Source organism: Hyperoodon ampullatus, assembly GCF_949752795.1.
Source record: "Hyperoodon ampullatus genome assembly, chromosome: 19".
Lineage (NCBI taxonomy): Eukaryota > Metazoa > Chordata > Mammalia > Artiodactyla > Ziphiidae > Hyperoodon > Hyperoodon ampullatus.
In genome coordinates, this window is record NC_136932.1 from 26,842,501 (window position 1) to 26,861,192 (window position 18,692).

Genomic DNA, 18,692 nt, shown 5'->3' on the forward strand with positions numbered 1-18,692 from the left:
TTTTTGGCTTCTCCTGGTGGATCTTGGTCCATCTCATCTCCTTCACCCTCTGCACTTCCTAAAATGAACTCAGATCTGGAACGGTGAGGGTCGCTGGCAGGATCAGGAGCTCCACTGGGGGAACGAAATGTGTCCGTTCCTCCATCTCCTTCTGCGGGACCTCCGGCGGGCCCGGGAGAGGCCTGCTGAGAGAGATGGTACCCAGGCGTGCTCTCTGCTGGGGGTGGGCGTGGGCCTGGGGGGCAGGTGGAGGGCTGCTGCTGTTTTCTCTCACTCGTTTCCTAGGTCTTCTTATCTCCTCTCTGTGTGGCTCTGGTGACAGGGATGATCCGTAAGGCTCAGAACCTTCTGAAACAATATTCCCAGCATGGTCTAGATGGGAAAAAGGGGGGCTCTAACCTCATTCCTCTGGGAGGTAATCGTCCTGTGTTCCTCTCCTCTTCCCTCCTCCTCCACAGTGTGTCCACTCACGTGGTAGCGCAGAGCCTCCAAACCCCCAGAGGGCCTCAGGTGCAACCCTGAGAGGGGACCAGGGGTGGGAACTGAGGTCCTGGGCCTCTGACCCCAGCTGGCTCGGGGGCAGCTTTCATGGCCCTCGGCCTGGCCCTGTCTGGCTGACGGCAGCTCTGCCCGCCCAGAGGCTTCCCGCTCCCTCCCCTCCCTGTCTCTGTCCTTGTCTCCTGTTTGAACTCAGAGAAAGTACTTTGTCGTGGGCAGCCCTTTCACGCTCAGAACAGCAGTGGCAGAACCAAGGCGGCCGAGGCCTCCTGGCCGCCCCCCTCCACCTGAAAGGCGAACATGTGCCACAGGGGACAGGCAGCCCATACACCATGTCCCTGCCTCCCTCTCATCAGAGGAAGGACAGCCCTGCCCTAGTGGAACAGATCCACCTTCAAAAGAATGACCCTGTGGGCAAAAAGAAGCCTGTCCCCATTCACTGGGCAGTAACATTTCTCTAACTGGATCTCTCCCGAAATATGGTGAGATAAACCCCCTGGGGCTGAGCATCAGACCTTCCGCAGCTGCTGGAAACTTCAGAAACCCGGCTTTCTCTTAGCCTCCAGGCTTGGGGAAACCAGCTCGCGAGGATGGTCCGGGGCACTGCAAGTCAGGCTTGAAACGGCTGTTCCCAAGGTGGTCTGAGCAGAGGAGGGGCTCAGAGCCCTCTCCAATGCCCCTTCCTCTACACCCCATCTCACATCCCCCTCTGGAGATCGAGGGCTTCTTCCCAGTCCCCCGAGAGGCAGCCACCCCGCCCCTGGATAAATGCTGCTTGTGTTTGTGGCTGACGTTTCGCTAGGGCACGAGTATGATTTCCGAGTTAAGCACCTGTCTGAGGCCCTGAACGACAAGCACGGGCCACTGGCTGGTGAGTATTGCAGCCCAGCCTGAGGGCAGCCATTGCTGCATTCACGGCCGTCCCCAGAGGGCCTGCTCCGGCCTGGCCTAGCCAGCTGCCCTGCTCCAAGGATGAGCCCAGCCTACTCGCCTCTCTCTCTCTCCAGTCTGTCTCTCTTTTGGGCACTAGGCCCCCTTGCCTCTCTCCAGGTGGGAGTGCACGCCTGGCTCTCAGGGCCTGGGCCAAGGGCAGAAGTTGCTGCCACTCGGAAGGCAGGCAGAGAGGGCAGGCGGGCCCCTGGAAGGCAGGGAGCACCAACACCTGACTCCAGTGATGGCTCCAAACCTCTAACCCCTCGGAGCCCGTCCCTCGGCACATAGGACCAGGTTGCCAGCGGGGACCCCTGCCCCAGCCTCCAATGCAGTAGCGGGATTCTGTCTCCTGCTGGGACAGCTGACAACCAGGGAGCCCTCCCCCTCTGAGGCTCATTTTGCCTCTTCTCCAGTTTTGACGCCATGCCAGCTAGCCTTATGGATCAGAGCTCACTGCCTTTTTATACGTTCCAGAAGGCCTGGCGGGGCTGGTATCTGGCTCCAGAGGCCCAGCATTTTCGGAGATGGGTGACCACAGTGCCTGCCTCCTTGAGGTGGACGCGGCCACTTGCCCATCCCTGGGTGTCCTCTTCCCAGTACAATTCAGAATCCTCAGTCTTGGGGTCAGGCGTGTCTTATCCAGGAAGTCGATTGGGGGATCTTCTTATCCTTTTTATCCATCTCCCCAACACCTCTCGTACTTGACATTCTGGAACAAAGGCTGGACTCAGCCCGTTTTTCTCCTCGCACCCTGTCGGGCCTGCTGGAGTTCTCTCAGCTTTCTGCCGGCACAGTCTTCTTCCCCATCTGCTGCTAGTGTGGCTACAGGCCAGGAACTGGGGAGACTCGTGCCCCACCCCACAGCAGGGAGAGGGTCTGCCCGAAGCCAGTAGCTCAGCGGCGCTGCTTTTCCCCCAGGGAGAGATGACATGCTGGACGTGGAGACCGATGCCTACATTCACTGCATCAGTGCCTTTGTCAAGCTGGCCCAGAGCGAGTACCAGCTGCTGACGGACGTCATCCCTGAGCACCATCAGAAAAAGACCTTTGACTCTTTGGTACAGGTCCTGCCCCACCCCACCCTGCCCCTGAGCCCTGACCAGATGCCCCAGCAAGAGCTGTCACTTCAGACGCTTGAGTTTGGTCCAGGCATGCGGTCCATAGCCCTCAACTCCAGCCACCACCTCCACGTCCCATCCTGGGGATCTGTCCTGGGTGGCGTGTCCTGGTCAGGACCTCCCCATTGGGGGCATACTTCCCCCATGCCCCTCCAGATGCCCTCACCGTCCCTGGGAACCGGCTGTCTGCCCCCTCCTCTGAGCCCTCTCCCTGCCCCACTCTCTCAGGATGCCCTGGATGGGCTGATGCTTGAAGGGGAGAACATTGTGGCTGCTGCCCGGAAGGCCATCATCTGACGCGACTTCTCGGCTGTGCTCACCGTCTTCCCCAGCCTGCGGCACCTCAAGCAGACCAAGCCTGAGTTTGACCAGGTGCTCCAGGTACGTGGGTGAGGATGCCCTTGGGGACTCCGGGAGGAGGAATCCTGTTGCCCGGCACAGCCTCCCAGAACTGTGTTCTCTACCCCCATGCGTCTGCTCTGAGGGTGAATGGGGGCAGCTTCCTCGGGGCCCCGGGCATGTGGAGGTGCTCTCAGGGTGAGTGAGAGGGGAGACAGTCCCCTGGGTTGAGGGGCTGGGAAGGAGCAGGGCCCCAGGCACAGCCTATAGCCGGGTTCTGGAGCCCTGTGCAGCCATGTGCTTCCTCAGGGGACGGCCACCAGCACCAAGAACAAGCTGCCCAGCCTCATCACCTCCATGGAGACCGTTGGAGCCAAAGCATTGGAGGACTTTGCTGACAACATCAAGGTGCTCTCCCTCCCTCTGCTGCCATGCAGGACGGCCCGTGGGGCTGTGGGCAGTGCCACCCGTGACCTGGCTTGGGAACTTTCTGAAAGCAGACCTCCAAGAGGGGCGGGCCTGCCCTGTGGGGAAGCTGGCCGTGCTGCTAGTCTCCAGTTTCCTCAACACTGCTTTATCTCTTGTGCACAAAGCCTGCCCAGTTTCATACCATTTAATTTGGACCACTTCATGAGCTGAGCTCTTCCTCCCTGGTACTGTAATTAATGCCATTTCCTCCCAGATGCTCTTGAAGAGATCTGTTGGTTCCATCAGGATCCCCACACCACCCACCAGAGTTCCTGGCACACAGTATGTGTTCATGAGAGGTATGTCGCTGGAAAAGGGATTATAGGTTTGTGAGGAGGGGAAAGGGGAAGCTGGACATGCTCCATCTCTACAAAATTTAAGTGCACAGTTGAATCTTGGCCTGCTGAAAATTTCCCAAAGCTCCAAGTTTAACCTCCAAGGCCCAAAGGGTCCCCAGAGCCCATCCCTTCCCCTTCCTGGACCATCCCCTTCCTTCTCTCAGGGGATCCTTCAGAGAAGGGTGACCAGGAAGCAGAGGCCACTCTCCTATCAAAGAGTCCCAGGTAGCACTGGCATAAGACCGAGACCTCCCTCTCTTTAATTTCCTGTGCCTCCATTTCACTCTCCAGTAAACAGTGTTAAGACTCCCAAGTTGAGTCTGGTGAGGTACACACCCCAGTGATGGGGAACACACAATGGGACATCAGATCACTGCCAAAGGTGACAGAGAAAGGAGAGACACAGCCACTCTGAGGACCAGGATCAGTGAGAGTAACACAACAGATGGATTTCTAGGGGGTCAAGCAAATCTAGAAGCACTCTGCAAATGATGTATTTGTGGAGGTGCCTGAAGCTGCGTCAAACAAAAGAGAAACTGGCCCAGAGAAAGAAGCCTTCAGCAGCCCAATTCCTGCCCCAGAGCCAGTAATCTCCCGGAACTAAATAGGAGGAAGGCAACCTCCACATCCACCAGGCCACGGGAGGAAAAACAAATGGGGGCAGGTATCTTTTGCTACGGCCAAGTCCATTTCGCTATGCAGAGGCAGCAGATACTTCACCTGGGATGCTGAGTGTACTTTATTTTAATCAAGCAGAGTGTATTTGTAGTTTTTCTTCTGGGCATCCTTGTGCTTTCAACCTTGCTCGCTTACCCAGTAAGAAATGTTTAAGTAGGAAGGAAGTTAAAGAGAAGGTGGAAAAGAGACGAAGAGGGTGATAGAAAATGGGGAACAACACCCAGGCCAGCAGAATGGTACCTTTTTGTGGATTTCCTCTGGTGAATAATGAACTAGCACTGGCAGTTTGAAACTTTGAAAAATCCCTTAAATGCTTTTCAGTCTTCCCTCATGTAAGGTTTGCACCACCTGCAGAAAGCAAAACGTGTGTGTACAGGGGTGACTATAAAGTATGTACTGAGACTGTCTTCATCCTTTTTACATTATAGTCACATCCTCTGTGGAGAGACAAACTTGTACGTATAGCATTGCCCAGGCTTTATAGCATATCTGTGATATGACTTTAGGATAAGCTATAACGGTAATCACTTATAAGGTAAACCCTGCTTATCAGCTTAATCAAATGGGGAAAGGAGGAATTTTGTTAGAAATGCAGATTTCCAGGCCTTGTCTAGACCTACAGAATTAGGGAGGAAGAAAGTGAGGGGTAAAGAACATGTATATGAGGAAAATATACAGCAGAATGGGATTATATGTGGAAGGAGCAATTGGAAGCGCTTGATATTTCCCCTGGAGTGAAGACTCGCTTGGGGCTTCTCAGAGTTTCTTCCGCCTGGCGGTGGGTGCACTTCAGCATCCACCCACTTCCTCTCCGTTGCTCCAGACAGCAGACAAGGCTGCCCAGCCTTCGGGGTCTCCCCGCCCTGGGAGCAACTCAGGCCCTGTGCGCAAGCCCTTCTCCCCACCCCGACCTTGGAAACCCTCTCACTCGTGGCTATTCCAACCCTCTTACGTCACAAAGAGATCAATTCCGTTTCCTGAAGAGCATCAGTCGCCGCGGTAACTTCCGGGAAGTGCAAATGGAAACACACCCGCTCCCCAAAAGAGCGGAGACAAGATAAACACCGCCCAGCTAAGCCTAGGGGGACGTCCCAGGGAAAGAGGGAATCTTCTCCGCGAGTCCGCCCCCAGGAGGCCAGACTTGGGAGCTGTCATTCAGAAAATTCCCTCGTTTCGGTCCCCCTTAGGGAGACACGCTCCCAGAAGGGCCGCCTGTTGGGGGAAATGCCCCTTGCCTTTTGCCACTAGCCAGAGACCAGAGTGAAACCGGAGGAAAGATGCCTCCTCCAAAGCTGGGAAGAAGGGAAAAGGGAAAGATGGGGTGATGAAGGCCAAAGGTGCGAAGTCCTCCCGCACGCGGCCGGCTCCGAAGGCGGCCCTGCGCGGCCTAGAGTCCCGGGCAGGGTTGGACAGAGGCCAAGGCACTGCCCCAGAGAGGAGAGAGATAGGTGGGTGGAGGGTGGTGGCCCGGGGCCCTGGGAAAGAGAGGACCTCTGTGGGACGTGGTTCCGCAGTGATCCCTGAGCAGCACCCAGATGCTGACGGGGGTGGTCAAACAACGGATCCCGGTCGCCCGTGGCAAATCCCTGCCCCTGCCCTCCTAATGACTCTACCCGCTGCCCTGGCCACGGTTCCAGCGGAAATCGTCTGTCCTCCGTCCTTGCTCTCAGTCCTCTCTGGCAAGTGGCAAAGTGAAGGGGGCATTTCCCTGGACCATGAACCCTGATTCCGACCCCCAGCGCTGCAGAGAAGCCCCAGCTTGCTCGTCCAGTCTGGCTGATACTTCCAGACCCTGGGAGCGTGCCTCTTCCCACAGCACGGCCAGGGAAACTGAGGCCTAGAGAGGGACAAAGTCACCCACAGAGAGCTAGGAGGTAGAAGTCAGGCAAATAACACCGCTGGGGCTCTGGCTTGGGAGTGCTTAGTCTGCCTGGGACGAGGGCTTGAGGCCAGTGGTTCTAATGAACTTTTCCCGGATCGAGCCTGCAGACTCTCGGGTTTCCTCTGGGATGGTCCCCAGATAAGAATAGATCCCATTTGTTGGAGGTTTTATGGGCATAAACTCACTGAATTCCCACAACAGACAAACAAGGTAGGTAAGTTCACCCCTATTTTACAGGTGAGAAAACTGACGCTCTGTGATTAAAATGAAACTTGCCCACAGCTGCATTGCTAATAAACTCGCCGAGCCGAAATTTCTCCAGAGCCTATATATGCTGTGAACCTTGGATCCAAACCACTCACCCAGCTTCGGTGCTCATCTCCCGCATTCGCCTTGGTGCTTGCGCCCCATGGCCCGAAGATCCTTTTAGCTCTTGGGCCTGTAGTTATCCTGGATGACAAAGGAGCATGGGTGCAAGTTGTCCCCCCGAAGGCAGGCAGCAGAGAGTAGAGAGGAGGGTAAACGGTTCTGAAAAGCCATAATACGCGGACTGCATGCGCATTGCAGTGGTCGGATACAGATGCCTGCGTCTCTTGGGGCCGCCAGTGGCAGGGCGCGCTAGGGCGCCAGCTATATCCCTGCCTCTGCCACATTTGTTATGTGACCTCCAGTTAGCCGCTTCTCCCCAGCCCTAGCTGAAATTTTAGAGCTCCAGGCGCATGCAAAGTTGCCTAATTGAAATAGACTAAATAAAAGACTGTGGGGAAGACCGGGACGCCCATCAGAGGGCAAAAATCTGGACACCTGCAGATGTGCTTTAATGGAGGAAGGCCACATGGCCTTGGAATGACCATAGCTAAAAGCTGAAGTTACTCTGTGCAGAGACAACACAGTTAGGGGCACTGCCAGAAAGGTCCCAGTCCAAGGCTGCCCCAAGGCGCGACCTTACCCCTCCCCGGACCCTTCCACACAGTCCTCTAGCCGGTGGGATTGGAGTTGATCAGGCTGCTTGATTCTGGAGTCTGAATGGCCCTCTCTCCCCGCACGGAAGGAGACTCCAGGCTGGGAGAACAGGGTTGCCGGGCTGTTTGGAAATTAACATCCCTTCAGTAGTGCAGATCCGAAAGAAGGAAATTGAGGCCTCTGAGGATTTGGAGCGGAAGGGAAGGAAAAGGCCTGTTTGCTTAGAGGAAAGTAGAAGGGAGGAGGAGTTTAGCAGACAAGCCCGAGATGTCGCAGTCACAAAAAGTTCTCGAGTGTGTTTTCTTTAAGGTGCAATTCACTGGGTGTTTACGCACCGCTCCGCTCTTGGAAGTCTTTGCTGGATGTGTGTGATGTGAGTGTGCAAATATGTTTGTACAAACGAAGAGTGGTTGTATATCGTGGGTCTGTGGAATACGACTCTGTGGCATTGAGTGACATCGCGCACTTGGGTGCATGTGTGCACGTGTGCTTGAGGAGGATTGTTGCACACAAAAGTGAGTACATGAGTGCATGTGTATAGTGTATGCATGTGTCACGTGTAGACATTCCTCCTTTATGTGAGCGGGTGTGCATGCAATGTGTGTGCAAAAGCATGGTACCTGTGTCTGAGCCTGAGCTTATATGTGATTCGTGTGTCCATATGTGCATGTGAAATCCAGCAAAGTAGTCCCCCAAAGATCTCAGGTCCAGTCAGAGGAAAGGTGCAGACAGGCTGCGGACTGAGCGCCCCATGGCAGGTGTGGAAACTGTGGATCCTTTGACCTGCAGGTAGCAGGAGGTCGCCCACGGGGCGCAGGTGCCGCCCAGAGGCTACAGGTTAGCGCCCAGCTCGGCTCCAGGCGGGCGAGGCAGGTTCCACCGGGGTCCGCAAATTATGCGGAATGCGCACGCACTGATCCCTGGTGGACAGTTCCGCACTCTCAATTGTTCCTCGCGCACAGTTTCTGATTATTGATGCCGTGTGTCCTAGAAGAGACTGCTTCGGGTTATCTGCATATTTATTATCTTTATCACCTTCATTATTTGGTGGCTGTATGAAGATGGTGCCAAGCCCACCAAGACCGCCATGCCCCACCTCCCCGAGGCTGCCCTGGACGCGCAGTGACCCGCGGGTGCCCGAATCTTCCCTTTACTTGGAGCCACAGCGCCACCTCGCGACCACACTGCCTCCCTCCCATCACTGACGCCCAAGGCAGAGCCTTTCTTGCTCCAGACCACCCAAGTTCCCATTCTTGGCTTTCCATTCGCTTTTCATGGGAGAAGAGTAGATGTTAAGGAATTCGGTAATGGGGTAAAAAATGGAGAAGGAAAAAATAAGGGCAATTAAAAGTAAAAGACTGGAGGAGAGGAGAAATAGTAAGAAGGAGAATGAAGATAAGGAATCATTGACAAACAAAAGGTGGAAATAGAAAGTAAGTCAATGTGGATCGGGGAGATAAGGAAGACTTGAAGAAAGGCTGCTAGTTCAGGCAGAATGGAGAGAACAAATAAGGAAAGGCAATTCTTACATGACGGTGAAGATGCCATTGTAGGTGTTAGGTTCTGGCTTAGGCACACTGTGGAGCTTCTGATTTGGGCTGAGACCAACACATGACAACGTCTCATTTTTTCAGGTACAGAGCTCATATATGCTGATGTTTCTGGTGGCATTCTGTTATGGCTGCTTCTTTTCTGGGATATATTTTATACCAGGAATACCTTTTGATAATGAATACTGAGTCAAAGGTAAAAGAACTGTCTCAGATGGCCTTGGTTGCTGAGATATGTTAACTCCAAGGTCCACAAGCTGAACTGCGATTGTGTCAGGTTTGGTTGTGAAAGTGTTACCTCAGGGTGTTTTGGAGGGGGAGCTGTAGTCTGCTGTAGGGATGTAGAATGTCCAGCCTCCACAGTGGGTTCTGGAGTTGTGGTTTGCTCTAGGTCCACATGATGAACTGTGACGCTGGATGATGTTGAATACAGACCTTGATGCTTGCTTGGAGTTGGAACTGTCATCTCCTGCTGGAATGGAGATTGTACTACAACGTCCTGAGGTGCCTCTTGAGGCTGAGTAGGGGCCTTCTGCGTGATTGGAGAAGGTAGAGTCTCCGTATTGGATCCTGTAGTAATGGTAAGCTCCACATCCATAGGTTGAATTGTGACTTGAGTCAGGTTTGTCTGTGCAAGTGTCAACAGTTCACCTGACTCAGCAGGTAGAAAGTAGCTGTTTGGCCCCTCTGAAGGAATGCAATAGCCTCCTTCACTGCCCCTTGTCTACGTCCCCTTACCTCCTTTTCTGAAGAGGTTAGTGGTTTGCAGCTTCCCTCTTAGGGTTAGCTACAAAGGCTGGGAAGTGAATGGAGAGGAAGATTCTTCCTGCTGCCGGCAAGGCCACGCCCCTAAATTATAACCACGACTCTTTTGGGAGACTGTCGTGGTGGTTCCAGACCAGCCCGGCCTCCATTCAGAGTTCAGTCACTCCTTTTGCTCTGCGGAGATCTGGCGGCTATCCTGTGAGTTGTAGTTTGTCTTCAAAGCTACCAGGGCGTTGGGGCCACGCACCCACATCCTTTCCCGTTCCCTTGAAGTAGTGCCTGATGGAAGTTGTAGTTTCTATAGAGATAAACTATTCTGTGTCTTTACAAGATCAGGTCAACCACACAAACACTCCTTGGGGTTAGAAAAGAGGCCTAATAGGATGGATCTGAATAACAATAATGAGGGGCATACACTAGGGCATGAGGAGAAATAGGGGACTCTACATCTCACTTGGGAGTAGAGGCGCCCTGGTCATTTTAATCTAGAAGGGTTCTTGCGTGCAATTATAACTTCAGATAGAGATGAGACTGCAAGCCTAGAAAGGTTGCACATGACTTGCCCAAGGTCGGAGCTGAGCCAGAGAGGTGTTGGAAATGGGCTCTCCAGCTGGGACGTATCTCCTTGGAATCGGTGGTGGTAACGTTAGACAAGAACACGCCGATAGTGTGCATGTAGTGACCCAGGGATGGATGTCTGACTCAGCGAAGGGACATATTAGTGTTGCCCACCTCAGACACACAAGTGGTGGCAGGGAAAACACTTTGGAATCTTGCAGCGTATGTGTGTATTCAGAAGAGTTATCAGGACTGAAAATCAAGTCCAGAGGAAACCCCAGCTGGGATAGGGCAGGGCAATGAAAAATTATCAGCAGAAGGAAATGGCTTTCAGCGACAATTGCTATCATGGACCCAGCTTAAGTCCAGGATGAAACCAGGAGCCAGAATAATAGGACAGAAAGATAGGACATCAGAGACACGCTCACAGATTAGACCAATGCATACTCGACAAGGAATTCTTACATTCCTTACCCCCAGGGGTCTGTCTCCACAGTGAACTAGGCCTAAGTCCATGGGCAAGAAAATTAAGTGCAGACACCTCGAAAAAATTAGAGGCCTATGAAGGAGGGGACCCTCAGAATCCAGGCCTCAATTTGGGGAGCCTACAACACAAGGTTTCCTAGTCCCTGACAAAGAGAGGACTTCTCCCTCAGTAACCAAGAGCCCCAAACACAGCCCAGAACGGGGGAGGCAAGTTTCCATACATCTGATCATGACCCAAGAGACCAGATGAGGAAAACTGAAGCCTGGGCTCTTTCTCACAGGCTGGGGAAATCAGGCATTGGGTGTCCATCCCTACATCTTATCTTCTCCCCAGAGGGTGGCTTCTGAGCCACCCTAAAAAGAACTAAGTTTTCTGCACTCTGGGGGAGCTTTAAGATGCTTGGGGGTGTGTGACAGGGAAAGGAAAATTGCTCTAAACTCTAAAGCACTGCTCTGCAATAGCATTTTCCATGATGATGGAAATGTTCTAAATCTGTGCCGTCCAATGCAGTAGCCACTAGCTCCATGTGGCTACTGAGCACTTAGAAGATCATGGCACTGAGGACCAGAATTTTCTGTTTTTTTTCTGTCCAAGCCATGAAGCTTGTGGGGTCTGATTTCCCCGACCAGCGATTGAACCCCAGCTACAGCAGTGAAAGCGCCAAGTCTCAACAACTGGACTGCCAGAGAACAGAATTGGATGCCAGGGAAATTCTGTTCCCTGAGGAAGAGAATTTTTAAACTTTAACTTAATTTTTAATAGAATTAATTTTCCTTAATTTTAATTAATTTACATTCTAATAGGCATTTGGATAGTGGCTTCTGTAATTGACAATGCAGCTCTAGGGCCTTGGGGATAACGGATTTAGCTAGACAGCGATGGAGGGAAAGCAGGGATAGTTTAGGTCCTCATCAGGACCAGTGTGATCGGGCTGGGTTGAATGTCCTCAAACAACCACAGAAGAATTCTCTTGTCTCTTTATTTCTCATGCTTATCTGTTCCCTCTTTTTCTAAGTTTCTTATCACACACTGATATCCCCACTCCTTGATGGTCTCCAGTTAGTTGTTGGATGTCTCTTGATGAAGGCGCCTGAGAGACAGAGCTTCGCACTTGTCCCTGCCTGCTCTGTCTCTGGCGGGAGTCAAAGATCACACGCCCAGGCCTCATACCTGATAGTTGTGGCAGGCTGGAGGAACTGTATCCATGGGGTGGTACACCTAGTCTTGGCTGCCTGCTTGCTGCGAGGAGGTTAGCAGGTCATTGTAGGCCCCCTGAGCCTTGGCAGAGCAGGAGTTGTGACTGGGTGGGACAGAAGTCCATGGTATGTGCTGCCCTTCATCCTGCTTTCGAGGAACTGCCTCAGATATAAATGACTTTTGGGTCTGATGTGGGCCCGAAACATGGACAGAGTCAGTTCTTAGAGGGTTCTTGTGTAGGCCAGGATCTCGATTAATTGCTGAGTACTTGTGGAAGTTAGGGTCATGGATATGGTCTGAGCTCCTGTAAATTCCACCACCTTGGGTAAGGCCACATCTCCTTTTGACTTCAGTGGCTTGGGAAACACCTGGATTCTTATGGAGGTCAGAATCTTGAGTAAAGACTTGGCTCCTGCAGACTCCAGAATCTTGGGTCAGACCTGGATTCTTGTAGTCTCCTGAGTCTCGGGTAAGGCTTGAGCCCTTATGGAGGTGAGGGGTTTGCACAAGGCCTAGGCTCTTATGGAGACCACATTCCTGGCAAAGGACTGAGCTCTTGTTGACTGCAGAGTCTTGGGCAAGATATGGACTCTTCTGTGTCCCAGAATCTTGGGTAAAGTCTGGACTCCTAGAGACTGCTGAATCTTGGGCATTACCTGTACTCTTGTCACGTCCAGAATCTTGAAAAGGGCGTGGGCTATGATGGAAGCGAGTTTTTTCAGAAAGCCCTCGACTTCTATAGAGTACAGTCTCTTGGTTTTGTTCTAGATTCCTATAGACTCCAGAATCATGCATAAAGGCTGAGCTCCTCTGAAAGTAAGAACTTTGGAGAAATGATGTGTTCTTGTGGAGGTCAGAGGGTTGGATGATATATAACCTTTTAAAGAAACGTCCATGTAGAGTAGAACCTAAGATCTTCTGGGAGCTAGAATCTTGGGTAATGACTGGATTCTTCTGAAGGTCAGAGTCTTGGGAAAGGCTTGGATTCTTGCAGAGGTAAGCGTCTTCGATAAGGCTTCGAAGTTCGTGGAGGCGTGGATCTTGAGCAAGGCCTGGATTCTTGGGGAGGCCTGTGTCTCCAGTAAGGCCCTGGTTCTTGTGGAAGCCCGGATTTGGAGTAAGGCCTGCATTTCTGGAAACTCTACAGCATTTAGAAGCTCCTGGGGTCCTTTGGAAGACAGAGCCTTGGTTGAGGCCTAGACTCTCATGAATTTCATGGGTTTGGGGATTGTTTGGGGTTTGAGAAGTACTGGATAACTGGGGAGGGATTGGGCCCTGGGGAGAGAGGACAGACTGAGGAGACTTGGAGGTTGGGGGAAATGTGGGGGTTTGTATTAAGGTGGAGGGCTTCTGGTGGTTGCTGTGTTGATGAAGGACAAAGGAACTGGGAGAAACAAGAGGCAGAGAAAGAGTGTGTGGGGGAGGAATGGGGCATGGTGAGCTCTGGGCACCGGTCGGAGAATGGAAGCAAGGTTGAGAAGGTGTAGCATCATTGGAGTACACCAGGAATTTGGGGTAGACGGGAGTCTGGGCATCCGTGTTTCTCTTCTCAGAACTGCAAGGATGGAAGCTACAGTAAGCGAAGGTCTTGGACTGTACAAATTTGTCTTTGGCATCATTTGAGATCTTCCATTCCATATTCCCCAACTCCACATAACCCAGTATGGATCCTGTGGAGGGCTTGGCACTGTCCCCACTACATTGCTTCAGTGTTTGCTCAGCTGTACCAGAGCTCACCAGACCATGCCCCTCTTGGGGCCTGGAGAGGGTACCCAAGTCATTTCTGGAGTACCCAGAGTTCTGAGGGGGACACACATGGAATAAGTTCTGCTTTATGCTGCGGGCATCGTAGACCACATGGCCAGAGGAGAGGACTTGGCTGAAGGCAGACAATGTAGAGGGAATAGAATCTAGCATGGGGCTATGGGTGTTGGAAGGGACTGGAGTGGTCGTCAGGGCCATGACCAGTGCTGGGACAGAGGTTGTGGCAGAGATCGGGACAGGGGCTGGTGTAGGGGCTAGGGCAGGAGTAGTAGCAGGGGCAGAAGTTGGGGGAGGGACCAGAGTGTTGGCATGGGTATAGGTCAGATGAGCATGGGTCAGGGTGCAGAGAGAAGTGTGGCCCAGGGAATGGGCTGAGGCATGTGAGGGGGCCTGGGCTTGGGCCTGGGCTGGGGTATGGGCTGAGGTGTGCTCAGGGCCATGGACCTGGGCAGGGCTGAGCTCAGGGTTGAGGGCTGGGGAGGGTGTCTGGACCTGGGCGATAGTGTGCTCAGGGGGTTGTAATGTGAAGCAAGTCTGGGCCTGAGGTTGGGCGTGCACAGAGGGGTGCTTGTAGGAGAAGTTCTGGGCCTTGGCAGGAGAATGTGCAGGGAGCTGAACTGGGGAGCAGGTCTGGACCCGGGCTTTGGCCTGGGCTGTGTCATAGTCTGGGGTCTTAACCTTGGTCTTTGGGGCAGGCGCATTGGAACCATGTCCCCCTTGCTTATCCTGCGGAGCTTGGAAGATGTCTCTCACCTGGAGTTAAAGGTGGCTTGGGACTTTAAGGCTGTGACCGCAGGGGCCTTCCGAGCTCCCAATACCCCTTCCTTCCACAGTCCCCGTGGAGCCTCCTTGGAAGCCCAAGCCGTCCGCACTGAGGAGGCATCCAGCAGCCCTTAGAAGCCGTCTCATTATCTCTTTCTGGTATCCAGCAGTCAAGGTGTTTTGGGTGCCTGAGCCAGAAGCTTGGGTGATGGCGGAACCAGGGACAAACTCTTGAACACAGGTTCTTTGGATCCACGGGGCAGTGCATGCACATGCGATGTCTGCCTACACAGCTGGCTTGCTTGTCTGCAGGGAAAAGTGAATTGGGACAGGGCCTGGGTTCCTGAGGGCCTGAGAATCAAGTCAGGGATAGAAGAAAGGTGACAGGCCCATATCCCCTGAGCCCACGCTGGCGCCCACTCACCTTTGGGGAAAATACGATTGAAACGTGCCCGCAAGAATCTCTTCAGATGCATCCAGAGATGAGGGAAGCAGGGGAGGGGGGAGGACGGGATCAGGGTGAACCCTGAAATCCAACCCTTGTCCGGCCTCACCCGAGAAGCCCTCCCACCTCCGACCCTTTACAACTCCAGTGCTCCCCCTAACCCACTGCCCAGATCCTGCCCTCACCATAGTCACCACATTAATCCCCAAGTTGAGCAAGATGAAGCTGAAAAGGATCAGAAGAATTGAACCTCCTAGGTCCTGCCATTTCCGGGGGTGGTGCCAGAGCACGTCTGGGGTAGGTAATGGGATTGCTCAGCCATGGCTGGTGGTCCCAGGACTGCCTGGGTCCCCTGGCCTCCATATATATACTGGGAGACAGACTGGGTCATAATGGGGCAGGTGGTGGCGTCACAGTGAGGGAGGGGGACGAAAAGGTGGGCCAGGAGTGGCATTCCATGGTTACCCAAGTGAGGTAAGCTGAGACTGGACAGCCAAACAGGGAACGGATTCCGGCACACCTCCCCTCGAGCTGTCAAACATTCGCTCACCGCCCACTGACTCACTTGTTCAAATGTCACATTCCATCTCTTGGGCCCTCCTGAGACTAGAAAGACCTTGGCCTCAGAGCCCTGCGGAAGGCCTGGCTGGAGTCCAGAGCCTCAGCCTTCTTCATGCCCTTCACTGGCTGTGGAGCTGGACCTGCCCAGATGTCGAACCTCCCAGTTTGGAAGCAGCTTCTTGTATGAGGCTCTTTGGGGACAGGGACAGCTGAGACACAGAGGAGGTGCCAAGAGACCAGTGGTTTGGAGACTGCAGCTGCAGATCTACTTAGTGCATGGTATCGGACCAGGAGGGGCCTGCTGGCAGGACTGTGGCCACTAAACCAAGGGGACCCTCAGGCCCAGAAGGGGACACTGGCTTCTTATTGCAGGAAGCCAAAGGCAGGGACCCAAGCTGGCAGAAGGAGTGGCGCTTCCAAGCCACAGACCGCCAATGTTTTCTGGACCATGGCGCTCTTTATTCCTCTCTCCATGCCCTGCCGCTCCCCACCCGCCCCCATTAGCTGCTGGCCAGTTCATTTTCCCAGTCTGGCTTCCGTGCAGAGAGGGCCTCGAGGCCGAGGTGGAAGGTAGCAGCGAGTTGGCCCGCGCTTGGCATCCTGCACTTGCCGCTTCAACTCCAGGCTGTCATACACCTGGTAGTTGGCATTTCCCCCTGGGTTCCGGCTGAGTGGCATGAAGGTCGGCATGGGTGGAGGGCGTTCGGTAGCCTGGACATCGGGCAGAGTCTGGGAGGGGTGGAGGAGCAGCGCTGAGCTGGGATCCGAGGCCCGCTGGTAGGGGCCTCGGCCAGCACCGTGAGGGAGGCGGAGGCGGCCAGAGGGTGCCGCACAGGCAGCATCTCTGCCCATTCGGCCGCCCAGCGCCGCACCTCGTGGGGATCCCGGGAGTAGTTCAAGTGTCCCGTGGAGTGGCGCGGGCTGTGGTTGGGCTGGCTGTGAGCACAGCTGTGGAGGCTCCGTCCGTGGGCCGGTGGGGATTGCGCTGCCATGCTTCGGGCCGGTAGCCCTGAGGCACCAGAGCTGATGGAGGCTCAGAGCCCTCCAGACCACGCCGCCGCTGATCCCAGGAGTCATACGGGAGATGGCCCCCTGAGGGGTAAGTTCTGTGCCCCCCAGGGACCCACGAGCTCTTAGGGGGCAGCCGTCGGGTAAGTGATGGAGACGAGGTCCACTGGTCAGCATCCACATTGCCCCAGATGCGGGATGGCGAGCAAGGGGCCCCGAAGGACTGCAGCCCTAGCTCAGACTTGGCCTCCACACGCTTGGGCATGCGGTGCAGCTCGGGCCACAGGTAGAGACAGGCTGGTGGCTGGATGGCCAGGATCCCACCCTGTCGACCCCAGAGGCCCACGTTGGAGGGCAGACCCATCTGCTGGTAGAGCCCTCCCCAGCACCCCCACGGGTACTTGGGTTGTGGGAAGGAAAGTTGGTCCTCCTCCTCCAGGTAGGAGTCCGGGTCCTCCCAGTTAAAGGAGGGCATCGGAGGCAGCTGTGACATCCCGTGGAGGCGATGCGGCCTACGGAAGCCTGAGCAGCTGGAGGGGAATTTTCTAAATTCTTGGGCCTCCCCTGGTGGCTTCAGGGGTAGCGGCTGCAGCTGCGGCTACGGTTGCGGAGATGGTGGTAGGACGACGAGGAGTAGCAAGTGGGCCGGGCCATTCTCACTTCCACAGGGTCCAGGGTGCAGTGGATGTGGATGTCTTGGGCCTTGGCTGGAGGATGTTTGGAGGAACTTTCACAAGCCTGTGAGATTTCATCTGTGGGAGGCGAGAGTCCGTGAGGGCAGGGCAACTGTCAGAAGATTTCAGGGTTGGGAACCTGGGAGCCTGGGTTTCTAGGGCCCTGGGAATGGCGAGGCGGGGTGCCCCCTAGCTGTCTTCTATAGTTACTTTTCTGAATAATACAATACATGGTCTTGTCTAAGGCATTCTGGAGCCCATGCCATATCTGGTGTGGGGTGGGGTGGGGTGGGTGAAAATGAAGGCCAGGCTCTCTACCCTCACCACCACTCCCAGCCAAGACCGTTCCTGCAGACGGAGGTGCAGGCTGCAGCTGGTTCCCACCCTCAGCCATCTTCACCCCTACTGGTGATCCCCAACCATCGCTGACCATAGTTGCCATGCTGATCCCAATGCTGACAAGAATGACAAGGCCCAGCAACAGGAGTAGGAAGTCCTCTGCATTCTGGGTACTTTCTTGTTATTGATGGCAGCACCCCAGGTTGTCATACCAGAGCTGGTGTTCCATGGTGGGCGGGTCCTAGGTCCACGTGAGCCGTGGGACGCCCCACAACCCCCAACCCCACCGGCCCTGACCCACACTGCACTCATGCCAGGACCTGGTGACACCCACCAACAGGTGAGGGAGCATGGTCATAATGAGGCCCATTGCAGGGAGTCACAATGCGGAGTTGTCCAATCTTTCATCCACTCAGCTGGTCCTTTAGGTGGCCGTCTCTGCCCTCGGCTCCCACTACATGGAGCCTAGTCCCCAGAGTTCAGTCTGTCCTTCTGTCTCCATGGGGCCTTGCTTAACTTGATTTGCAAGCAGGGTTGCTACAGATGAGAGACAGTCTTCATAGTGACTGGATCATGCATATAGGATTTCCTCCATTTCATTGTTCAAGACATTAGGACCGCTTATGTAGCCTGTTGGGCTTCTTAGAACTAGCCTGCAGTTCTTAAAAAGTTTCAAGAGAAGCCAGAAATCCAAATTGCTCTGTGAAATAGCCACATTTTAAAAGTAGCAAACCAATTCAAATTTTAAACTCTGCTGGCCAACAACATGGGCCACACAAAACACACCAGTTTGTAACCTCTGATGTATACTGTATAATGCTTTTGTTCTCATCTTCTCATATGATCCTCAGACTAGGCAGCAGATACTATTATTCGCTTCATTTTACAGATGGAGAAACTGAGGCACAGAGCAGTTTAGTAGCTTGTCCAAAGTTTGAGCATCACAGCTGGAACTTGAGGTTTTTACAGTGTGCTTTTTTATCCTCATTACAAATGCATCCTTTTAGAAAGAACCTTTTCTTATCCTAAAGATAATACATATTACAAAATACAATAAAGTACAGAAAGGTCAAAACAAAGAAAAAACGACCACTAGTCCCAACATGCCAACATAAGCACTATTACTTAGTGTATTTCCTTACAGAAAAAATAATTTCCCTATTCATTCAATCAGAGGTACCGGCTGTATAGGTTAGGATCTGTGCTAGGTGCTGGGGATATTACAGTGAACAGCCATAGTTCCTGCCCTCAGAAGGCTTACAATCTAGTTCTTGTTCTTTGTTCCATTCATTGCCAACCTAGATGTGAATATCCAACGGGGCTTCTTCAAGAAGCCACAGAGTAAATAAGCGGATAGTGCATGTC

General features: G+C 53.7%; 1 protein-coding gene across 1 annotated transcript in view; it reads right to left on the reverse strand.

Annotated features, from left to right (window-relative positions):
- LOC307067901 (RAD52 motif-containing protein 1-like) overlaps positions 1–18,692 on the reverse strand; it is a gene marked incomplete at both ends in the record, with an annotated part of 661,371 nt that overhangs the window by 81,100 nt on the left and 561,579 nt on the right. The window lies entirely within an intron of this gene.